We start from the raw sequence: 6,669 nt of genomic DNA on the forward strand, positions 1-6,669 counted from the left end.
AATGGTCCAAACTTCACCAGCCCAGCCAGAGCTTTTGCCTGGCCCTCCTTTCCCAGAGCAAACATGAACAATGAGCTGTTTTCCTCAGGCTAGATGGAGGAATAGACTGATCTTGGTGCTCTGCATACCTCAGGCTGACAAGGGCAAGAGGAAAGAGCAGCATTTTCTTTTGGAAGAACCCAGAGAGAAACACTTGGCTTCACTGCTCCTGCTGCTATCAGTGTGCACTGTGAAAACTACCACCTGCTACTCCCACTGTGTCCAACAGCTATAGCTACAAATGTTATTATTGGCCATAAAATTATCCAGACCATTTTTCAATGTGTCTGCAGCGTTTGACTCCTTGACCTGCTGTGGTAATGAATTCCATAGGCTGACTTCACACTACATGAAGAAGTACCTCCTGTAATTTTTTTTAAGTGCACTGGCCATTAACTTCATCCAGTGACCCTTTTATTCTCTTATAATGTGAGAGACCAGTTTTAACTATGTCCTTCATAATTTAAATATGTTAGTTAAATCTCTCCTCTATCTCTCTCGCCGTCACTACCAGATATTTGCTATTTTAGGCAAAGAGTTTTCAAGAAAGGAAAATTGACAGAGAGGAGCAGCTCTGCCAATTGTTTCATGCCACCTAGCATGCAATATATAAATCATGCTAGGAACCTTGGCTTCTCCCTGAGACTTTTGGACCTATGCAAGGACCACACAGTCAGAGGAGATGGGAAGCTGAAATTTAAGACAGATTTTGACTCTGCTGTATTTGACAGCACAGTTTCTGCTTTCCAGGAGAGGGCAGAAGCCCAGTTCTCTCACTCACTCACTGACTCTTGGGCAGGAATGTGATGTATCTCTTCAGCACTTGCAGGGTTCAGCTGGTTTATCCAAACAAAGATCAGTTTGTTGTGGTCGTCTTCTAGAGCGGGTGCAAACCCCCTGTCAAATGTAGATCAGAGGATACCACAACACACTAAAAGCTCTCCCTCTCCCCTTCCTTTGGGGGTGCAAACTTGGCCTCAGCAAAGAATCCACTGCTTTTGCAGGTGCGCAATTGGGTCATTCACCATTAACATTTCAGTCTATCACACCGTACATAAACACTTGTTTTCTCTGCCATGATCTCCTTTTCTCCCATTACCTCACTCTCACTACCACAGAGGTCCTAAATATTGCCTGGTGTCTGTTCAGCTCTCTGCTCCACTCTCCCTTCAGGAGTAGCTCTTGATAGGAAGGCAATATAGACAAGGCTCCTGTACCATTGCATGACAAGGGAGTCTGCAAGCACACCTTCCTTTGGGCTATCCCATCAGACTGGGGCCAAAACTTTTACCTGTTCTCCTTTCTCCAAAGGTATGCATGGCTCAGGGGCCAATAGATTCCTGTCTCCTCTGGGAGGATGATGCATCATGGTGGTTACAAACAGGGCACAACATCTCCCACAGCACAGCTTTCACTTCACCCTGTATACAGTGCTTCTTCACGTGGTTTTTGTGCCCCTCCCCAGGAACTTTCCTTGTCAAAAACGTGAGGATGATCTCCATGCAGGGCGTTTGGGATTATCGGACTGTTCTCTGTCCTCCAGCCCACTGTGCAGTCTCATATATCAAGATGTCATTGTCAGCGGTTTGATAAATTCCTTCCTGAGGCCTCAGAGAGTCCAGAGGAGAAGAAAGGGAGGGATTTCTATGTCTCTTGAGGATGTTACTTACTCGATAGTACAGATAAAAATTTTGTGCAAGCAGTTCATCTCAGTAGTCTGAGACCATCAGAGAACAGGATAACCCCCCCCAATACATCTTGACCTGTAGACTGTAAGAGCAGAAAGGCAATTGTGCCAATTGCCAAGACTGCCTGCTTCAGAATTGCTCTCTTGAAACTTTCCCGTTTTTGAAAATAAAATTTACTGGATTAAATATCTTTATAATTGATTCATAAGAGGATTTTGTGTTTTATTTGTTTTTCATAACAGGGTATCTCCAAAATTTGGGAATGAGGAATTGTGGCTGTTAAATAACCTTCTTTTTTCAATGAAAAGATGCTTTCATGTTTTCTAAGATGCAATTCTGTAAAACAATATGTCCTTTACAATATCATTTGTGAGGATAGTCTCAGTAAACTCTCATTACTTGTGGGCCTCAGAGTTTCCAGGATTGGGCCATTAAAGGCGTGTGTTCCTAATTAGTACTAGCATCCAACAATGGCTTTGTATTTTAATCTAAAGCTTTTTTAGGGCCTACAACAAAATGAAACTTCAATTATATGAAAGCCATGCATAACTAATGAAGAGGACGTTGTTCTTTCTTATGTAAATATCACTCAGTCTGGAGGGACTGCTTGCAATATTGTCTGCTGATTAATTCATCAGGATTAAATCTAAGAAGGGACTTTTGGATTTATACTGCTCCCATGCACCCAGGCACACTTCAGAGGAGCAAGTCACGCATGTAATGGCTACTCAATTAATTAGTATGTTTTGAAAGCAAATGATTCCCCTTGCACCCACCAGTGACAAGATGTACTGCCTGTGATCAGCAGACATCAACTCCTGCAAAAATTTAGCCTTAGGTTTTCATTTAGTTACACTCCAGGTATTTGCCAGAAAAACAGCTGCAATGCCTTTATTGTCTTCATGTGTGGCATCACTGCAACCATGTGCTGGCACTGAACTCCTTGTTGAGAAGAGTTTGAGACAAATAATATCATGAAGCGAAATTTATTTTTCCAAACAAATTAAAATCACATCAACTACAAATTTAGGATGTCAAATGGGTTCATCAATTACACAACTGACTTAAGGATTCTGAAAGTTTTGGAGGGGTAACCCAAAATGAAGCAGTGACAGCCCCTGATAAAGAAATCATAACCTTGTGGAGAGACAGGAATGCTGAGAGGCGCCAAGGCCACCTGTGACAGATGCCATCCCCTCTCCACAGGCTGGCTCTGATTTGTCACAGAGGGATCAGAAGAGCAGCCCCATGCTGAACTGTTTCCTCTTTATGACCAGAGCCATGGTAGCCGGTGTCACTATTCCTGAAGCAGGCTGCAGAATCAGAGATGCTGTGAATGGGTTAAAACAGGGAAACCATCCAAAAATCTAAGCCGGAGTGCCAGGAGGTTTCACAAGGAGAACCAGTTGAGGAAATAAACAAAAAGCAATTAAGAAAAGCAAATTGACATATTTGGGTTGGATTCACAGAAGAGCAGGGAGGGATATAACTTTGTGTTTGGAGACTTTGTGCAACAGCTTGTCTGTTCCCCATTTGTTTAAAAGCAGAACAGCAGAGGTGTCATCTGTTGGTCAATATTCAGGGAAAAGAGCTACAGGGAAAAGAGTCTTAAGCACTGAGGGCTGTCTCTGTAAACACAATGTTTATTTTGCATCTATGCTATGCTTCAGGGCTTCTGCTTATTTCTGCACAGTCCAGGAAGAATTTGCTGTGTGCATCCAGCTTTGTCCTTTCCTCTGTGTATTACTTGGTCTCCATTTTCCCTCTTCCTTAAGACTGAGAATTTGGCAGAGTGAGCTAGGGTAAGATGCAGAGTACTATACTGATGCTACTCAGAGATAAATTCTTCATTATCCCATAGTTTGTCTTGCTCAGGGTTAAGCCATCTGAATTGTTAGGAGACCAGACAGGACTTCTCCCCCAGACTAAACTGGATTCCCCTATATTTGCTGTTTCTTGAGCCCACCTGTGTGTTTCTCCACATGGAAATTACACCACTTTGGGTTTCTTCTATTTCAAGCCTGTGGAACTGAGGGAAGCCATTGTCATCTGAGACTCACAAAGCCTTTATAACTATGTCAGATGGAGCCTAAAAGCTGAATTAAAAGGTATAGAGGAGTGAGTAACCCAGCCTCAGCCTTTCTAGCACCACTGTAGTCCTGTATCGTTGTCAGTAGGATGTACTGTCTTCACAGAGTGACTCCAAGTTGTTTGTAAAAGTCATTTCCTTCCTCACCTCTGGATAGAAAAGATTATATTGAGATTAATGTGAAAGATACTGAACAGTCACTCCCCTAACTCTCATCAAATTACTTAAATCATATTAATTTACACTGCTAATTCAGCAAGCATAAAGAAAGAAGATTTCAGGAAGTATCACATTCTGTCATTAAAATATTTAAGTGATATTAGCTTCTCCACTGATAAAGCTGGGATTGAATTTCCATGTAAAGTACTGTTTTGTTCCCTGCCACTCCATACTATCTGCATTTTACTGAGCTAATCTCACCTTGATCTTTTGTAAAGTAGATGACAAAATGTTCCATAACATCTTCTTTACAGAGAAGTGCCCAAGCTGGCTGAAAAGGGTAGGCCACCGAAACTGAAAATCATCCTAGGAATTAATTATTATAGTGTACATGATATGAGGGGACAATTTGCATCTTTTGTACTCATCTTTCTCAAGATTTTCCAAAGAAAGTCTTAATGCCAAGAGTTCTCTTTTTAAGCTGCATGCTTAAAATAAGAGCTCAAACTGGCTTATGCCAAGCCATTTTATCAAGCCAGTTGTGATGAGAATATAGGAGAAGGGATGGTACTGGTAGAGGGAGATCAGCAGCAACCAGTCACTATTCCTGTGAAGAGAGTTACATTTTCTCCAAACAGTGTTTTTGTTGAGTGGAGCAGCACACAATGTATAAGCATGCAGAACTTCATGCGTGGGACTTTCTAACCAGCACCTAATCCCACCTTTACAGCACTGTGAAGGGACTGATCTAAATGATGAGTGATGAGCAGTCTGGCTGAGCACCATGAGACCAGACATACTGTGGATTTGAATGCTTGTTCCAGTATGACTCTCTAATATGTTACATGTATGATGCTGGGACAGATAGGGACACAAAATCTTGTTTTCATTCAGTTCAGCCAGTATCAGAAATTAATTGCATCCTTCCCTGAGCAGGAAAACTTGTCATGCTGCAGTGGTTTACAGCACGAGTTAGCCATTCCTTAATCAAATCTGAGAGAATGAAGCAGCATTTCTCCAGGCAAATCCTTGTGATACACTCTGTCCTCCAGCAGTTTGCATATTTTCATAATCCAAGAGGTTCTGAATGTCTTTGATACTCCCCAGATGGGATGGTAGTTTGCCTCTGAAGTCAGTCTGGGACTCTCACAGTCCCTGATGAGATGAGCTGTCATTACCCCTGTGAAAAATAATTTTATCTTTCAGCAGTCATAGGTTAAGAATATACCAACCTTCAGAGGAAGCTGAATTGGTTTCCTCATCACAGGACAAGTAGGTAGGAGTGGGGAGAAGAAGTGGAGAACACAAAGGAAAGGGTAGGACAAAGCACAGCACCATTCAAAGAACTCCCATAATGTGCCCAGCAGTGCAGGTGAAGTAAAAAAGAAAGAAGGCAAGGCAAGGCAAGGCAAGAGACAAACAAAAAATACCAAATTTTGTCAGAGTCTCTAGAAAGAACCTGCCTTGTTGGAAATTACCACAAAACAGATTTATAGATGAGCCATTGTACTGTCAATGAAATTATAATTTCATAGACTTTGAAGAGGTGCAATCTGGTAAAATGAGAGCAGATAGGGGAAAAATTGTGGGATATCACACATAAAGGACAAACCTGGGAAATTGAGCTGTTGGATGTGTCAGTGTTTGAGAAACACTGGAAAAACATTTTCCATTAATAGAGGCAGTGAAAATTATTTGAGATTACAGGATATAGACAACAAAAGGTGTTACTTCATGTAGTTATTATTGAGCGAGCTTTGAGAAGGAGCAGCTTCAAAGCAGAAAAGTTGCTGCTTGCTTTAAGTTTTGAACACATCCTTTCCCAAACAAGTCCTGCATTTCAGCAAAGCAGGAAAGGAAAATAAATCTGTTGGAATAATCTTGAGATAGTGTTACTGCTCCATTCAGTCAATTCCAAGGCAGATGAAGATGAAAAATAGAGAACAAAAACATGGTTTTCAACAGAAAAGAGAAATCATTATCACTATATGTGACAGAAAGGATTCATTAACCAGCAAGCATATTTCAGGAGATGATGAAGCAGCAGACATCATGGAGCCCTGGGCAAGCCCTTCATATTGTTTTTCTTTTAAATGAACTTAAAGATAATTCAATTATCCTGTTATTCCATTTTAATCAAATTGTGCTATAATTTTTTTCGGGGAAACATTTTTCTAAGGGAGTCTGAGCACAACTGCAGAATCACAGAATTGTTTAGGTTGGAAGAGACCTCTGAGATCACCTTTGATCACCACCTTGTCAACTAAACCTCATTTCTTGAACACCTCCAGAGATGATGACTCCACCACCTCCCCGAGCAGTCCATTTCAATGTTAAATTACCCCTTCTTTGAAGCAATTCTTCCTGATGTGCAATCTGAACCTCCCCTGGCACACCTTGAGGCCATGTCCTCTCATCCTGTTGCTGGGAGAAGACACCAACCCCCACCTGCTACAACCTCCTTTCAGGGAGCTGTAGAGAGTTATAAGGTCTCCCCACAGCACCAAAGGCTCTGCTGAAGTCCAGGTAGACACACCCACAGGCTTTCCTTCATCCACTGGATGGGCCATTTGATCCCAAAAGGTCAGGCTGGTGAGGCAGGACCTGCCTTTCCTAAGCCCCTGCTGGCTAGTCCCCATCCCGATCCCGGCTTGTCCTGCGTGTCCTTACGACTGCGGTCAAGGTGGTTGGTTC

Source organism: Sylvia atricapilla, chromosome 4 (assembly GCF_009819655.1).
Source record: "Sylvia atricapilla isolate bSylAtr1 chromosome 4, bSylAtr1.pri, whole genome shotgun sequence".
Taxonomy (NCBI): Eukaryota; Metazoa; Chordata; class Aves; order Passeriformes; family Sylviidae; genus Sylvia; species Sylvia atricapilla.